Here is an 18,097-nt window from a genome sequence, read left to right as displayed (position 1 = left end):
AGTATTAATGGCACTATACTGGAAACTACTGAGGAGGAAAGGGATCTAGGAGTCACTATTTCAGATGACTTAAAAGCAGGTAAGCAATGTAACAAGGCAATGAGGAAGGCTAGTCAGATGCTTGGCTGCATTGGGAGGGGAATCAGCAGCAGAAAGAAAGAAGTAATAATGCCACTGTTTAGGTCATTGGTACGGCCTCATCTAGAATACTGTATTCAGTTCTGGAGGCCATATCTTCAAAAGGATATTAATACATTAAAAACTGTACAAAGGAGGGCAACTAAAATGGTGCATGGCCTACATCACAAAACATACCCAGAAAGACTAAGAAATCGCAATATGTATAGTTTGGAGCAGAGAAGGGAAAGGGGGGACATGATAGAAACTTTCAAATATATGAAGGGTTTTAACAAAGTCCAGGAGGGAAACATTCTCCAAATGAAGAGAAGCAATAGGACACGAGGACATGCACTGAGACTGGAGGGGGGGAGGTTCAGGGGAAATTTGCGGAAAAATTATTTCACAGAAAGGGTAGTGGACAAGTGGAATAGCCTCCCATCAGAGGTGGTAGAGGCTAAGACAGTAGAGCAATTTAAACATGCATGGGATAGACATAAGGATATCCTTACAAAGAAATAAGGATCAAATAAGGTTAGTGTTAAAAAATAATATAAAAAAAATAAAAAAAATAAGGGGCAGACTAGATGGGCCAAGTGGTTCTTATCTGCCGACAAATTCTATGTTTCTATGTCTCTATGTTTCTATGCAACAGGGCGACCTCTCCATTTTTTTTTTTTTTTTTTACAAATATTGATTTCTTTTGGTATATACAGTAACAGGGAAAACAGATAGTCACAAATAAACCTTTTCACAATTTCCAGTTGCTTTTGCTTAATTAGTGCAACCAACATTAGTGACTCCATACAAGGTCAGCTAGGCCTGGCAGGAGACTGAGGGAATCCCCAGTGTGGACCACTGCTTTATATCCCCACCATTTACCATTAGGGGTGGCTCCTGGATGATCTGCCAATCAAGTCCTACAATGGCCAGCTGCAGTGCTTGATGACTTTGAAGTGGCCCGTTCACCAGCTGTCTGCTGGTGAACTAATATTTTTAACTAATATTCTACTGAGCACCTCGCTCATTCTGCATAGGTGTAGAGTGAAATGGGGGCAGTTGGTAGCAAGTCCCCATGCACTGGACAAAGTGTTTTCATGTGATCACCTCTCCATTTGGACAACATCATTATAAAAGCTAGTATAGCTGGACTCAGACAGTGCTCATGAAAACATGGAATTTACATATGTAAGGTAATAACAAGGAAATGCATACTGAGTTTACAGTGCTCAGTTGTCATGCTCCGGAGTTCTAAACAGAGAGTCTTACCTGTCAGGAATCGGCGCTCTGCTGCTTCTCACTTACCAGCGCGCTGGTGTGCAGGCCTCCGGAGGTCATGGCCCCAGTTGCGGCTGCATGGGTGCAGTGACCACGAGCGTCATCTTCCGCATTGCTGAGTACCTCTGAGTCTGGTCCTGTGTGGGTTTTGCTGCGTGCCGGTGTCCGGCCTGTGTGGACGTTGCCATGACACCTGCACTCAGCTGATCCTGGTGTTCATCCAGCGCTGTATCTCCGCCTGCAGTTCTGTGTCCAATCACTGCTGAGCAAGGGGTATAACTTCCAGCCCGTGGCTCACTCACATTGCCTCGGACAACGAGTCACATACCGTGTGCCTAAGTTCTCCTGGTTCCTGTGTTCCTGTTTCCAGCGTTCCCCGTGGTTATTTCCATTGTTCCAGTTTTCACCTTGACAGCTCTCCTGTTACATCGGACTTCAATTACATCCAGCCACAATCCACCAGCAGCAGAGACTCTCCTCAGGTGTTCGTATTACCATCTTACCTGTGCACTTGCTATCAGTATTCCATCTGTGCATTTCAGCAGTATTACAACTAGTTGCTTAGAGACTGTCTCCTGCTTGAGCCTAGTAAGGCTACCTGGACTTGTGCTTTATAGAGACTGTGTGTTTCTTATGCATATTGGAAGTTCTGCTTTCCAAGTTACTTTATCTTATGTTATACAGAGACTGTGTGCTATCAAGTACTACTGGACTTTAGTTTATATCATCTGCCTTCAGTATTTGTTGTTTCATATTTCCTTTGCAAGAGACCTCAGTTATTCAAATTCAGTTATCAATCATTGTCATTCCATTACCGGTTTTCTGTTCACTCTGTGTTATCCCATCTGCTCAGTTATAATAAAACATCAGCACCTATGCGCAGGACTTTTATATTGCCTCCACGTTTTATCCATCATACCAACACTGACCCACTAGCGCCCCCGCCGGGGACAGACAAACCTAGAGACCTGACAGTTTGTCCGATGCCCATGGACCCAGACGGTGGTCAGAGTGTGGGGTCAGGGACACTCCAAGACCTAGTGTCACGACTGGATGGTCAAGAGGCTGTGCAGCAGCAGATTATTCAATTTCTGCAAGGAATGTCTTCACGTTTAGATACTCTGCAACAATCACTTCCAGTTTCAGTTTCCCCAGTGTCCTCTTCAGTTCCAGTTCCTATTCCTAGTTCCTCAGTTTGTAACTCTCCAGTTGCTTCTGTTTCAATGTCTCGCATCCATATTCCTACACCATGGGTCTTCAACCTGCGACCCTCCAGCTGCTGTGGAACTACACATCCCAGCATGCCCTGCCTCAGTTTTAGCATACCTTAATAGCAAAACTGTGGCAGGGCATGCTGGGATGTGTAGTTTCACAGCAGCTGGAGGGCCACAGGATGAAGACCCATGTCCTACACCAAGTAAATTTGATGGTAATGCTAAGATGTGTCGTGGATTTCTAAATCAATGCGAGGTTCAGTTTGAATTGCATTCACAGAACTTTCCAACACCCAGATCAAAGGTTGCTTATATTGTTTCTCTTCTAGCTGGCTCTGCTCTGAACTGGGTCTCTCCACTGTGGGAGCGAGCAGATGCATTATTGAACAACTATACTGAATTTGTTACCGCATTCCGACGCATCTTTGATGAACCTGGGCGTACGACCTCTGCTTCTTCAGACCTCCTTCAGATCCGCCAGGGAACACGTACTGTGGGTCAGTACGTTATCCAGTTCCAGACATTGGCATCAGAGGTGAAGTGGAACAACCAGGCATTGGTTGCCGCCTTCTGGCATGGTCTGTCTGACAGCATAAAGGATGAGTTGACTACTCGAGATTTACCAGAGCAACTGGAAGCTCTAATTTCCCTATGTGTCAAGTTGGATCTACGTTTACGCGAGCGAGCCTGTGAACGCTCTCGAGGTGATCTTCGCAAGCACCGAGCTATGCCTCCTGTACAGTCTCTACCTATTACTGCTGATGAACCCATGCAGGTAAACAAATCTCGTTTAACACCTGAGGAGCGGTCCAGAAGATTAAAGGAAATACTGTGTCTCTATTGTACTGCTGCTGGTCATCTGATTGGTTCCTGCCCTGCTCGGACGGGAAACACCAGGTCCTAACTTGTAGAGGAGGGGTCAAGTTAGGGACCTTGAATAAAGCTCATTCATCTCAAGATCTGATATTACCTGTCACCTTGGAAAGGCCAGAGGGACTCCAGTCTTTTTCTGCCTTAGTGGATTGTGGTGCTGCTGGGAATTTTATCACGCAAGCTGCAGTGGATAGACTTCATCTACCAGTGTCTAAGCTGTGTCGTCCAGTGTATCTCACGGCCGTGGACGGAAGCCGTATTCCTGAGGGTTCCATCTCTCAGCAAACCAAGCCGGTAGTTCTGGGAATAGGCTTCCTGCATTCCGAGCTCATTGAGTTCCTGGTTATACCTAAAGCGGGCTATGAGATTGTACTGGGTATGCCTTGGCTCCAACTGCACAATCCACAATTCGACTGGTCTACATTACAGTTAACATCATGGAGTTGCTACTGTCATCAGTCTTGTCTTGCTCAAATATTTCCAATAAAGTCTTCAAGTGTAAAGTCCCAGTCCGGACTTCCGGAGGCCTATCAGGAATTCACTGACGTCTTTAGTGAGAAAGCAGCGGATGTCTTGCCTCTCCATCGAGAGTGGGATTGTCCCATCGATCTGGTTCCAGGGAGCAAGCCGCCTAGAGGGCGTACATACCCTCTTTCAGTCCCAGAGACTCAAGCAATGAGTGAATACATAAAGGAAAATTTACAGAAAGGATTCATCCGTCCATCCTCTTCCCCAGCTGGTGCTGGATTATTCTTCGTCAAGAAGAAAGATGGAGGACTTCGCTCCTGTATCGATTACCAGGGTTTAAATGACATCACGATCAAAAATAGCTACCCGTTACCTCTCATCACAGAGTTGTTTGACAGAGTAAGAGGGGCTTCCATCTTCACAAAACTAGATCTTCGCGGGGCTTACAATCTTATTAGGATTCGAAGGGTGATGAGTGGAAAATCGCCTTCAATACTCGTGACAGCCACTATGAATATCTAGTGATGCCCTTCGGTTTAAGTAACGCCCTGGCCGTGTTTCAAAACTTTGTCAACAAAGTGTTTAGAGATCTCCTGTATAAATGTGTGGTAGTTTACCTCGATGACATCTTGATATTCTCCCGTGATTTAGTTTCTCATCGCCAACAGGTGAAGGAGGTTCTTCAACGTCTTCGACAGAATCATCTGTATGGCAAGCTGTCTAAATGCACATTTGAAGCTTCTTCAATATCTTTCTTAGGATACATCATTTCCGGAACAGGCCTTCAAATGGATCCAGCTAAACTGGAAGCTATAGAAAGCTGGGCTCTTCCAACAACACTCAAGTCAGTTCAACGCTTCATTGGCTTCGCTAATTACTACAGAAAGTTTATTAAAGGCTTTTCTACGTTAATAGCTCCAATTACCTGCCTTACCCGGAAAGGGGGAAATCCTTCCCAATGGTCTGACGAAGCACTGTCTGCTTTTCATAAAATAAAACAAGCTTTTATTTCAGCTCCTGTGTTACAACAGCCGGATGTCAGTAAGGCCTTCATCTTGGAAGTTGATGCCTCAACAGTTGGCGTGGGCGCAGTCCTGTCCCAGATTGGCATTGATGGTAAGACTCACCCCTGTGGGTTTTTTTCTTGTAGGTTCTCGCCCGCAGAAATGAACTATACCATCGGCGACCAGGAGTTGTTGGCAATTAAATTGGCCCTTGAAGAATGGAGGTATCTGCTGGAAGGTATGAGATTCCCCATTACCATCTACACGGATCACAAGAACCTTCTCTACTTAAAAGCCGCGCAGTGCCTGAATCCTCGGCAAGCAAGGTGGGCCCTATTCTTTTCTCGTTTTGACTTTAAGTTAATGTTTAGACCTGGCTCACAAAACGTCAAAGCAGATGCTTTGTCTCGCTCTATGAGCTCAAACGAGGAATCCTCAGAACAGGCTGCTCGACCAGTATTAAATCCGGTGGTTTTCGCAGCTACAGGGATGTCGCAAGTTCCGCCTCCAGGCAAGATGTTTGTCTCTCCAGAGCTTCATCCAAACCTTCTGTCCTGGGCTCATACGTCCAAATTTACTGGTCACCCTGGAGTTCTAAAGACTTTTAAGTTTCTGTCTCAAACGTATTGGTGGCCTCGTATGAAGGTAGATATTCAAAAATTCATAGCATCATGTCCCAAATGTGCTCAGCATAAAATTTCTCGTCAGGCTCCCGCAGGCCAATTGATACCCAATTCCATTCCCAGGCGCCCCTGGTCCCATTTGTCGATGGATTTTATTTCTGATCTCCCTCCATCCAAAGGGTATGACACCATCTGGGTACTAGTCGATATGTTTTCAAAAATGGCGCACTTCATTCCACTCATGGGGTTACCCTCTACTCCAAAATTGGCACAGTTGTTTCTTCACGAAATATTCAGGTTACACGGACTTCCAACAGAAATCATATCTGAACGTGGTGTACAATTTGTGGCCAAGTTTTGGAGGGCTCTGTGTTCAGCGCTGCAGGTAAAACTGAAATTCTCTACGGCCTATCATCCTCAAACAAATGGGCAGACAGAGAGGGTAAATCAAGAACTTGAGACCTATTTGAGACTGTATATTTCTTCTTCACAGGATGACTGGGTAGATTTATTGCCCTGGGCGGAGTTTGCTCATTATTTCCTTTATCATACTTCTACAGATACAACTCCTTTTTTCGCAGTTTATGGTCAGCATGCTAGAGTACCAGATTTCCAAGAGTTACCTGCCATAGATGTGCCTGCGGCTGCTTCTGCTCTTCAGCGGTTCGCTCAAATTTGGAAGAAGATCCATTCATCTCTTAAAAAAGTTTCTCAACAGTATAAAATTTTGCTGATCGGAAGAGACGAGCAGTCCCTAGTTTGAAACCGGGCGATAAAGTCTGGTTATCTACCCGAAATCTCCATCTCAGAGTTCCATCAATGAAATTTGCTCCACGGTTTATTGGACCATTTCCGGTAGAAAGTGTTATTAATCCGGTGGCTTATAAGTTAAAACTGCCTGCTTTTTTGAAAGTACCCAACTCATTTCATATTTCTCTCCTCAGACCACTAATTCTCAATCGTTTCCAGAGAACGCTTCAAGCGGCTCCAAAGGTACAAACTCATCGGGGCGTGGAATACGAGGTGGAAAAGATCTTAGACTCTCGACATCGTTATGGTCATCTGCAATATCTCATTGACTGGTCTGGATATGGTCCTGAAGAGAGGAGTTGGGTCAACGCCACGGATGTTCATGCTCCACGTTTGATTCAAGCCTTCCACAGACTCTTCCCTGCCAAGCCTCGTGGGTCTTCGGTGCCCACCCATATAGGAGGGGATACTGTCAGGAATCGGCGCTCTGCTGCTTCTCACTTACCAGCATGCTGGTGTGCAGGCCTCCGGAGGTCATGGCCCCAGTTGCGGCTGCATGGGTGCAGTGATCGCGAGCGTCATCTTCCGCATTGCTGAGTACCCCTGAGTATGGTCCTGTGTGGGTTTTGCTGCGTGCCGGTGTCCGGCCTGTGTGGACGTTGCCATGACACCTGCACTCAGCTGATCCTGGTGTTCATCCAGCGCTGTGTCTCCGCCTGCCGTTCTGTGTCCAATCACTGCTGAGCAAGGGGTATAACTTCCAGCCCGTGGCTCACTCAAATTGTCTCGGACGAGTCACATACCGTGTGCCTAAGTTCTCCTGGTTCCTGTGTTCCTGTTTCCAGCGTTCCCCGTGGTTATTTCCATTGTTCCAGTTTTCACCTTCACAGCTCTCCTGTTACTCCGGACTTCAATTACATCCAGCCACAATCCACCAGCAGCAGAGACTCTCCTCAGGTGTTCGTATTACCATCTTACCTGTGCACTTGCTATCAGTATTCCATCTGTGCATTTCAGCAGTATTACAACTAGTTGCTTAGAGACTGTCTCCTGCTTGAGCCTAGTAAGGCTACCTGGACTTGTGCTTTATAGAGACTGTGTGTTTCTTATGCATATCGGAGTTCTGCTTTCCAAGTTACTTTATCTTATGTTATACCGAGACTGTGTGCTATCAAGTACTACTGGACTTTAGTTTATATCATCTGCCTTCAGTATTTGTTGTTTCATATTTCCATGGCAAGAGACCTCAGTTATTCAAATTCAGTTATCAATCATTGTCATTCCATTACCGGTTTTCTGTTCACTCTGTGTTATCCCATCTGCTCAGTTATAATAAAACATCAGCGCCTATGCGCAGGACTTTTATATTGCCTCCACGTTTTATCCATCATACCAACACTGACCCACTAGCGCCCCCGGGGACAGACAAACCTAGAGACCTGACATTACCGCTGCAGTGTCTTTCCCGGCTGGTGGTGAAATCTACTCATGCTGTTGCTGCATATCACATCCCACAGTGGGGTGGTCTTCTGGTTCCCGGCGGCCGGGCTCCCGGCGACCACCATAACGGCGCCGGAATCCCGACTGCTGGCATACTGACATCTTTTCTCCCTCTTGGGGGTCCACGACCCCAAAGAGGGAGAATAGATAGCGTGGCGCACCACCGTGCCCGCAGCGTGGCGAGCGCAGTGAGCCTGCAAGGGGCTCATTTGCGCTCACTCAGCTGTCAGTATGCCGGTGGTCGGGATTCCGGTGCCGGTATGCTGGTCGCCGGGACCCCGACCGCCGGCAAACCATACTACACCACACACAGTGTCCTGTCACTCCATCTGTTAGTTCCGTCCATAGTCAGTGTAAGGGCTCAGCCATGTTGGATGCAATTACCTGACCATTCTCAGCCAATCAGCACACTGCTCCCAGTCAGCTGACCGCAACATCCAATGGTAGGACAGTAGTTCCTATAAAGGGAGAATCCGAGACACCCTCAAGCCGCCAGTGCAACGTTGCTTCTCCTGAAGTCACAGCTCTGTACTATGCTCCCTGATGCTTTGCATTCATCTGGATCCAGTCCTATAGTTTTAGTCTGGTTGCCTCAGAAGCTCTTTTGTAGTACATCTCCAGTTCTAGTCTGGTCACTATCCAGTTCGAGTCCAATCACTATCTGGTTCCAGTCCAGTCACTCTACAGTTCCAGTCCGGTTATCTGATTGGTGCAAAATTGATCTATCCATCTTTACTTCCTATGCACCAAAAAAAATAAAAGGTTTATTCAGTGAATAGTTTTGAAAAACAAAATATTTTTAGGTGTACATATAAAGTTTATCTAAAACTCTAAACTCCTAGATATTTTACATTGTATTTGAAGTGATTGGATTGACTTCCCACTACAGGTGTTAGCAATTCTCCTCATTAGTATGGGTATATAAATCCAATCCACACACTGCAAGGTATCCTTTGATAAAGCTGCAATTTTTGGGGTGCAGCGAAACGCGTCAGAACTCCCCCTTCATCCCCTCCTCAGTGCTTGTGACCGTTAATTTGAGTGTCTGAACCAGAGGCAGAACTACCGCCAGTGCAAGCAGTGCATTGCACTGGGGCCTATGTCCTGGGGCCCAAGCATGTAATGAGTCAAATTGACTCATTACATGCCGCTGTGCGCTGCGGGCAACCGCTGCCCGCAGCGCACAGCCGCCCACAGAGGAGAGGAGCAGCGGCACGGACGGGGGAAGGAGGAGGAGGGAGGTGAAGGAGGGAGCCGCAGCAGCGCTTTGTTACTGGAGGAGGCGCTGCTGCTGCTGCCCCTCTGCTTCACTATAGGCTGTCTTCCGAGAACAGCCTATAGTGAAGCAGAGGGGCAGCAGCAGCAGCAGCGCCTCCACCAATGACAGAGCGCTGCTGCGGCTCCCTCCTCCACCTCCCTCCTCCTCATTCTCTACTGCCCGGGAATCGTCAGAAGCTGCACCGGGGAGCCTGAGCCAGCGGAGAGGGTAAGTATAATTCTTCTTTCTTTCTTTCTTTCTTTCTTTCTTTCTTTCTTTCTTTCTTTCTTTCTTTCTTTCTTTCTTTCTTTCTTTCTTTTTTTCTTTCCTACAAAAAAGGGGGACTGTGTGCCGCAATGTTTAAAAACGGGGAATCTGCCTGCCGCAATGTGTAAAAATGGGGAATCTGCCTGCCGCAATGTGTAAAAATGGTGAATCTGCCTGCCGCTATGTGTAAAAATGGGGAATCTGCTTTCCGCAATGTGTAAAAATGGGGAATCTGCCTGCCGCAATGTGTAAAAACGGGGAATCTGCCTGCCGCAATGTGTAAAAATGGGGAATCTGCCTGCCGCTATGTGTAAAAATGGTGAATCTGCTTGCCGTAATGTGTAAAAACGGGGAATCTGCCTGCCGCAATGTGTAAAAAGGGGGAATCTGCTTGCCGCAATGTGTAAAAAGGGGGAATCTGCCTGCCGCTATGTGTAACAAGGACACGCTGTCTGCCGCAATGTGTAAAAAGGGGGAATCTGCCTGCCGTAATGTGTAACAAGAGCACGCTGTCTGCCGTTATGTGAAAAAAGTATACGCTGTCTGCCGCTATGTTTAACAAGGACACGCTGTCTGCCGTTATGTGAAAAAAGTGTACGCTGTCTGCCGCTATGTGTAACAAGGACACGCTGTCTGCCGTAATGTGTAAAAAGGGGGAATCTGCCTGCCGTAATGTGTAACAAGGGTACGCTGTCTGCCTTTATGTGAAAAAGTGTACGCTGTCTGCCGCTATGTTTAACAAGGGCACGCTGTCTGCCGTTATGTGAAAAAAGTGTACGCTGTCTGCCGCTATGTGTAACAAGGGCATGCTGTCTGCCGTTATGTGTAAAAAGGGGACGCTGTCTGCCGTTATGTGTAAAAAGTGCACGCTGTCTGCCGTTATGTGTAAAAAGGGCACGCTGTCTGCCGTTATGTGTAAAAAAGGGGGACGCTGTCTGCCGTAATGTGTAAAAAGGGGACGCTGTCTGCTGTAATGTGTAAAAAGAGGAATCTGTCCGCCGTAAGGTGTCAAAGGGTCTCTACCTGGTGTAGTGGTGCTACTGTTCGGCGTAATTTGAATAATGGAGACTACTGTGCACCGTTTTATGAATTGGTATTATTTTGTGGCCACACCCCTTCCCCACAAAGCCATGCCACTATGTATTTTTGCGCACTGCCCCTGTTTTGCATGCAGGGGTGGGGCTCCAATGCCGTTTCTTGCACACAGTGCTAAAATGTCTAGTTACGGCACTGTTGTTAGGTATCCACTTCCCTGAGCAGGTCCCCCCTCACCAGATCCTCTCCAGGGGTGAGGGGGTGGACTTGGATGGGATGTGGGGGGGGGCCCAAGCCATTTTGTCGCACATGGGCCCACCACTCGCTGGTTCCGCCACTGGTCTGAACCTACCCCGGATCCACCATCAGCCTGTTTTTACAACACAAAGAGGAAAACTACAGCACCCACCGCATTTAATGAGGACAAAGATGCCTATTGTGGACTCTAACTTATGGAAGCCCTTCCACCTCTAATACACGGTGACCGGTAACTATTCAACTGCCAAATTGTGCTGAGTGCAATTATAAGCTCATTGGGACAATTGGACATACCTGGGTATACATTAAGTAACAGACACCAATCGGTCTAATTGCAAATAGATCTATATGAGAGCTATAAAGGTGTAATTATTGATTATCTGTCTTTTCTGACATATGAGGAGACAATTGTTTTTTTATTTTTTTTATTGTTTTTAACGTAATAAATTGTTATATTATTATTACATCAATCCAATCATTTCATTTTTAGCCCTGCTCCCTTTCCTATTGTCCAGTCTGGTTACCTATCTGGTTCCAGTCCGATTACTTATCTGGTCCAAGGCCCATAACTAGATGTGTGATGCCTGGCACACAGTGCATATGCACTGTGGGGGCAGAACTGCTGGCAACACCCGCATTTCAGCACTGCCATGTATCCATGTTAGTTAGCTACTGTGGGTGGCTACTTGTTACGGCCATGCAGTTCTGTAGTTTGGAGGGCACAGTCTGTAGTCCTCCTGGCTTTCCGCAGTACTTAGCTGCTGAGAGCGGCTACTTGTTACAGCTGGGCAGCGCTGTCTTCTTGCGCCTTCCAACTCCTGCAGCATGTACTGTGAAGTAAAATGCGCTCCAAGGATACAGACACACACTCTCTCACTCGCATAATGTGAGCTCTACCTGGCATAATGTGTATCAGGTGCTATACCTGGCATAATGTGGGCTTTACCTGGCATAATTTGTGTCAGGGACACCACCTAGCAAAATGTGGGCTCTACCTGGCATAATACTGTATGTATCAGGGGCTCTACCTGGCATAAAGTGTATTGGGTCTACCTGACAAAATGTCTATCAGGGGCTGTGCTTGGCATAATGTGGAATCTACATGGCATAATCTGTATGAGGGGCTTTACCTGGCATAATGTGTATCAGGGGCTCTACCTGGCATAAAGTGTATTGGGTCTACCTGACAAAATGTCTATCAGGGGCTGTGCTTGGCATAATGTGGAATTTACATGGCATAATCTGTATGAGGGGCTTTACCTGGCATAATGTGTATCAGGGGCTCTACTGTGATGTAATGTGTATAAGGACCTCTACTGTGGTGTAATGTGTGTAAGGGGTACTACTATGTGGTATAATGTGAATAACGGACACTACCGTGCCGTTTAATGTGAATAGGTAATATCATGGGGTGCGGCCCCACAAAGCCATGCCCCTATATTTTTGACGCACACCTTAGGTGCGCACTGTCCCTATTTTAAATATGGTGGGAGAGGGGGCACCAATTATTTTTCTGGCACTAGGCACCAAGTGTCTAGCAACGGCGCTGTCTGGTCCCAGTCCAGTTGCCTGTAGTTCCACTCCAGTTGCCTAGCCAGTTCCAGTTGTCTCCGACTCTAGTCCAGTTGCCAGATTCTTCAAACTTTGTTCTCATACAATAAAGTTATTTTCTCATTACTGCTCCTGATCACGCATTCTGGCTAGCTACCACTAGAACACCTACGGTTACTGAGACATAAGGTGGGCAACATCACCTAGTGTGTTCCCTTTCCTGTGACAGTGCGTACACACTCAGCGATGTGCAAACGATATCGCTCAGTGAAGTCATGCTGCGGCCGGGCCGTGCATTCAGTATTTGGACAACAGTCCAAATTGAGCTGCATGCACGGCCGACAGCGAGGGTTGTTAACGACCTGCTGGGCCGCACATTGCTCAGCGGCATACACACTTAGTAAAATGAGCTACGTCGCTTAATTTATCACTAAAAGTGTACCCACCTTTACAGTTTCCCAGTGGTCCTAGCTGCTCCTCCCAGCCCTCATTGTTCCATGAGCAAGTGCTGGATCAGACCACACATCTACCTCCATACCTCTACCAAGCTTGCTCCAGCCACTCACGCCTATCCCAGCCATCACCGGTCCTCAGGCATGACATCAGTCCAGTTACAGCAGTACACAGAACACTAACATCACTTTCCAGTTGGCGAAGTGGTGACTTGTTATTGAGTATGCATACCGTGGGTTCACTACGGCTGGCCGGCGGTCGGGCTCCCGGCGACCAGCATCCCGGCGCCGGGAGCCCGACCGCCGGCTTACCGACAGCGTGGCGAGCGCAAATGAGCCCCTTGCGGGCTCGCTGCGCTCGCCACGCTACGCGCGCCACACTATTTTATTCTCCCTCTATGGGGGTCGTGGACCCCCAAGAGGGAAAATAAGTGTCGGTATGCCGGCTGTCGGGCTCCCGGCGCCGGTATGCTGAGCGCCGGGAGCCCGACCGCCGGCATACAGAAGACCACCCCATACCGTGGTTAGTCTTGTTACCATTAAAGCAGTACAGGCAGCAGCACTTTGTATTGCGTTTATGTTGACAGCATTAGGGGATGTAGAGTCATATGGATGGAGGAGTGTACTGTGCCTGTGATGCATGATATTTTTCTATAAGAAATTAACACTTGTTGAACAGTAAGCATAATATTCTTGATATATTTTATAGTGATATATTATTTCACCTAAAATGACTGTTTATTTTGCCTCTAAAAGTAGTTTCTCAGGCATGAGCGGTAGCAACCGCTACTCAGTACCCAGAAACGGCAATCTGAAACTGCTGGTCTTGGGACACCTCTCTAACCCATTTCAGAACTTCTTTAAGATGTTTAACTAAAACAAAAAAACAGCGCTTTACAGGAATCGTGTATATTTTATTTTCTACACATAAAATTTGAAAAACATTAAAAAATAACATACATACAATACCGGCCAGTAGTAATCTACAATTCAAATCCATTTAGGAAAGAGTACTTAGCCACTTATAAAGTCATGCAGCTAGAGGACCTTTAATTCATGCGGCTTTTTAGTAGCCAAATTAGTCCTGCTCAATCAGTGTATTAGTCCTTATGTTAGTAGCGCTCATAACAATGTTAGAGTTATTGCATGCAATAAAATCAGTGCACTGACACAGGAAGGCCAGCTGTATTGATTTTGCTTAGTTCGATACTTTTAAAAGCATTTGCTTCACAGGGTTAGTAGCAGTGTAGCACAGCGTAACATGGGCAGCTTTTTGGGGAATATCACCTGATTAACCAGTCTCTTACATAGACTCCACAAGTTTCTCCCGGCTCCTGGTGCTTTTAAACCTTTTTCGGTGCCATATCTGGAGTGTCCCACTTTAAAGCTGCTGATGACAATGTAGTATGCCGTGCAGGCTCGGCCAGTACTGGGCTTAGCATGTCCACTTACGCGTTTCTCCACCTTCAGCAGCAATGCTTACATCGGCGGCTTCCTCAGAGACAGTATAGACATGTGTCTCTGTGCTGCCATTTAAACAGCGGCACCTTCCCGCTTCCTCCTGCATCCTGCGTGTGCTCTCCAAGCCTTGTTTTCAGGCGAACCGCAGGCGCATGCATTATGGTTAGCTATGACATCTTTCAGACATGTGACCGCTTTCCAAGCCTCATTCTCATAATGGTATTTTCACTGTTTAGATCCTCATTATGAGGAAATCCCATGCGTTCCACATGATTTTAGTTATCATTCCTATGTAGCTATATTCTAGAACTCTCAGTTTATACGTACTCTTTATATAATTAAACATTTTCAGCACAGAGACACATTTAATATACTTAGAATAAATGAAATAAAATAAGATAAAATTCCAACACATTACCATTGCACGTAGTACTCGATGTGTCGACATGTGGACGTTATTTCATAGCCGTTTCAAATTAAATTCTAAACCATACATTATAGCCATAGTCCAAATCCAGACACAGCGAGCGCTACAAGGTTCTTTCATTCATTGTCAGATAAAAACTTAATTATATATACTTATCACTCAGGTGTATCGCTACTAAACAATACATTTTAAAAATATATATACATTCATATAGGGAAATGTGCAGATACATATACACATATCCATACACATACACATCTATATATATATATATATATATATATATATATACATATATATATATACATGTGCATGCTACGCATAAATTACTATTAATCATCTATAGTTATTACTTCAGATACCTATGGTTCATTTCTAGCCAGTATGGATCACTTAATTATCGTTCCATTACATTGGCAGCTGTTACAGAACGCCAATATAGAGACATACATATTTATTCAAGGATCTCAACTATTTCAAATAATTCGCCGGAAGGTCGACTTTTCGACACCAACTTATATGTGAACCCATTTTCTCGAATGTTATCCTATACCAACAATCCCAAAATATAAAACAAAAAAAGAGAGAGAGAAAAAAGAAGAAATAGATCGCAAGGGACAGAGAGGGAACGCATTGAGGATATTAATCTTTCAAAAGAGAGTGTGGATTTCTAGAGAAAGCATGTCAACTTTATATTAACACTTATCCATCCACTTGGAGCCACATTTGAAATAATGATCTTTCAAAGGAGAGTGTATATTTACCGAGGAAAATAAATAACATGTCAACTTTATATTAACACTTATCGATCCATCTGGATCCCTAGACATTATTCAACTCAACCGTATCGTTCAACCCCCCAGGTGTTAATGTCCCCAGTACGTATATCCTGTATGCTTCTCGTTTGCACAATTGTTTAAATCTGTCACCCCCTCGTTTTGTAATTCCTATTTGCTCTATCGCCTTTACTGTTACATTAGCCATTGTCTGTTTCTGACAACTGGAAATGTGGGATGAGAGGGGATGCAGTTTCAAACCTTTTTGGATATTTATTCTGTGTTCCGAGAATCGTACATGGAGAGTACGAATTGTACGCCACACGTACTGTTTCCCGCAGCCACAGTTGATCAGATAGATCACATAAGCTGATTGGCAATTAAAAAATTTCTTGATCGGATATGTTACTCCATTAGTATATGAGCAAAAGTTAGTACTTTTCTAGAGGAATGTTTGCAGGTAGTACAATCGATCTTCCCACAGGTATGAAATCCAACTGTTTTTTCTGGTAACCTAGCTTTCTTACACGTATTTTGCATGGCAGGATTGACAAAGTGACTTTGTACTAATCTTGATTTCAGATTCTCCGACTTTCTGAAAATCACCCTACCTTCTAGATTGATCTCATTTTTCAAAATGTCATCCGTATGAACCAAACTGCTGCTAGAAAAAGAAATTCTAGCTTTAATGATCAAAGTCGATATGGGGTAGTACATCGAAATAGATATGAATCCCTTGCGCAATATAATTCCCCCAATTATGAGACTAATAAGATGGGAAGAAACAGCAGAAAATTTGGGAGGGAACTAGAGGGTGATGAGGAGTTAGAGATTTCACCTGCAGGCCATTCTTTTTTAGGAATCCGCCCTTCCAACAGGTGGTACAAAGAAACCCCGAAGGGCTCACAAAAACGGGGAAAAATAAGAGACGACGAGGAGTCAGAGGAGGGAGGAGAGGTAAAAACAAAAACAAAAAATCTGTGCATAAGATAAGTAGTGAGAATAAGGGAGTATTCAACCTCTCTTCCAAGGTGCTCACTGACGATGAGAAAAAACTCCTGGAGAGAGGTTTGAATTTTTCACTGGTAACAAAACCTAACATTTTTAATCTTTTCATAGATTTAAACCGCTTTGTAAGAACTCTTTGCCGGAAACGTTATTTTGCGCTTAAAACTTTAAAATATAATGAAATTGAGGGTATGGCTATAATTCTAGATAAGGAAGATATGGAAATAGTTAACATTTTAGAATCATTAGTTGATGAATCTGGGCAGGAAGCTGATAGTACAAGTAGTCCGGCCAAACTCTATGACCAAAATCGATTTAGAAATAAATCCAACTTCCCATTACAACATAAGGGGCCATTTGTGGACAGTTTCTATAAAGTGACATTAGAAAACTTTAGGACAATGTGTGAAAAGGCAGATGAGAAGAGTTTTAGAGATAACCTTACTCAGGGAGAGAGGAGGTCGATCAAATGTTTGTATGCTGATAAAGACATTGTGATAAAGCCTGCAGATAAGGGCGGTGGGATTGTCATCCTCTACACTGGGGATTATGTTAAAGAATCATATAGACAGTTAAGTGATGAAAGATTCTATAAAAAGCTCACAGGCAATCCCACCGCCCTTTTCCAAAGCCAATTGAGGCATCTACTGGATGATGGACTGCAGTCAGGAGCCATCTCCAAGGATGTTTCAAACTTTCTTTTTTGTACACACCCCGTCACCCCCACTTTTTATTATTTACCCAAAATTCACAAATCACTTGTCACCCCCCTGGGAGACCTATTATTTTGGGAGTGGGTTCACTTACTAATAATCTTTCTTTTTTGTTGATCATCACTTACAGGGATATGTAGGACAGTTGAAATCATACATCAAAGATACAAAAACTTTTTTTAAATATGGTTAATAAAGTGATATGGAAGCCAAGTTATTACTTGGTTACATATGAGTAGAGTCACTGTACTCAAACATTCCGCACGAATTAGGTATTAGGTGATAGAGCAATATTTAAAAAATGATAAAAATATAACCGATACACTTACTTGTTTCATATTAGAATCAAAAAAAAAGAAAAAAAGAAAAAAAGGAAAAATACAGAAGACTCTTGTGTGGGTGCACTCTTTTTTGAAATATGAGATTATTAAAACATAACTTTTATTTGCTAATCATTCATTTAAGAAAAAATCCACACTTTTATAATTCACCACAAATATTTCATAACATTTTATATACTACATACAGATATGATTCAGCCCACCAACCTCTCTAGAGGATGTCATATCTATTGTTGTGACTGATCAGAATTACCAGGTTAGGGTATATGTAGGACACAAGCAAGGTTAAAATAATAAAGAAAAAAATTGGAAATGTTCTGGTTAGTCTATAATATTAGACTGTGGGAGGGATGTAGACACTGTTGCTCTACATCCTGTTCCTATCCAACCAGCACAAGCTCTGCTTGTATTAATGGGACCACAAGGGGTCAATATACTGAAATGTTAGGAATATAGATCCTTATTGGTATTGGACCAATTCCAATCTAAAACATATCAGGGAAGACGGTACTGAGAAAAGGTGAACATTGATTTGGAAGGAAGAAAGGGATGACTAAAGAAGAAAATGGTGATCCTGCTGTTGGCTTAGAGTCGAGAAGGTCATGAATTACAACACTGGGTATTCTCTGGGGGTCACCCTTACAGATACTGACCCAGCCCACCACTGTTTTGCTTCCAAGATCGGACGAGATCGGGCTCTATCAGAGGGGTATGGTAGTAATT

At 44.6% G+C, this 18,097-nt stretch overlaps 1 pseudogene; it reads right to left on the bottom strand.

The window, feature by feature from the left end:
- Positions 1-17,978: 17,978 nt before the first annotated feature.
- LOC134912666 (5S ribosomal RNA) lies at positions 17,979-18,097 on the bottom strand (annotated as a pseudogene).

The sequence above is a fragment of the Pseudophryne corroboree genome, chromosome 4 (assembly GCF_028390025.1).
Source record: "Pseudophryne corroboree isolate aPseCor3 chromosome 4, aPseCor3.hap2, whole genome shotgun sequence".
NCBI classification, from domain to species: Eukaryota; Metazoa; Chordata; class Amphibia; order Anura; family Myobatrachidae; genus Pseudophryne; species Pseudophryne corroboree.
The sequence above is the reverse complement of the archived record's forward strand: the minus strand, read 5'-3'. Positions and strand labels throughout refer to the sequence as shown.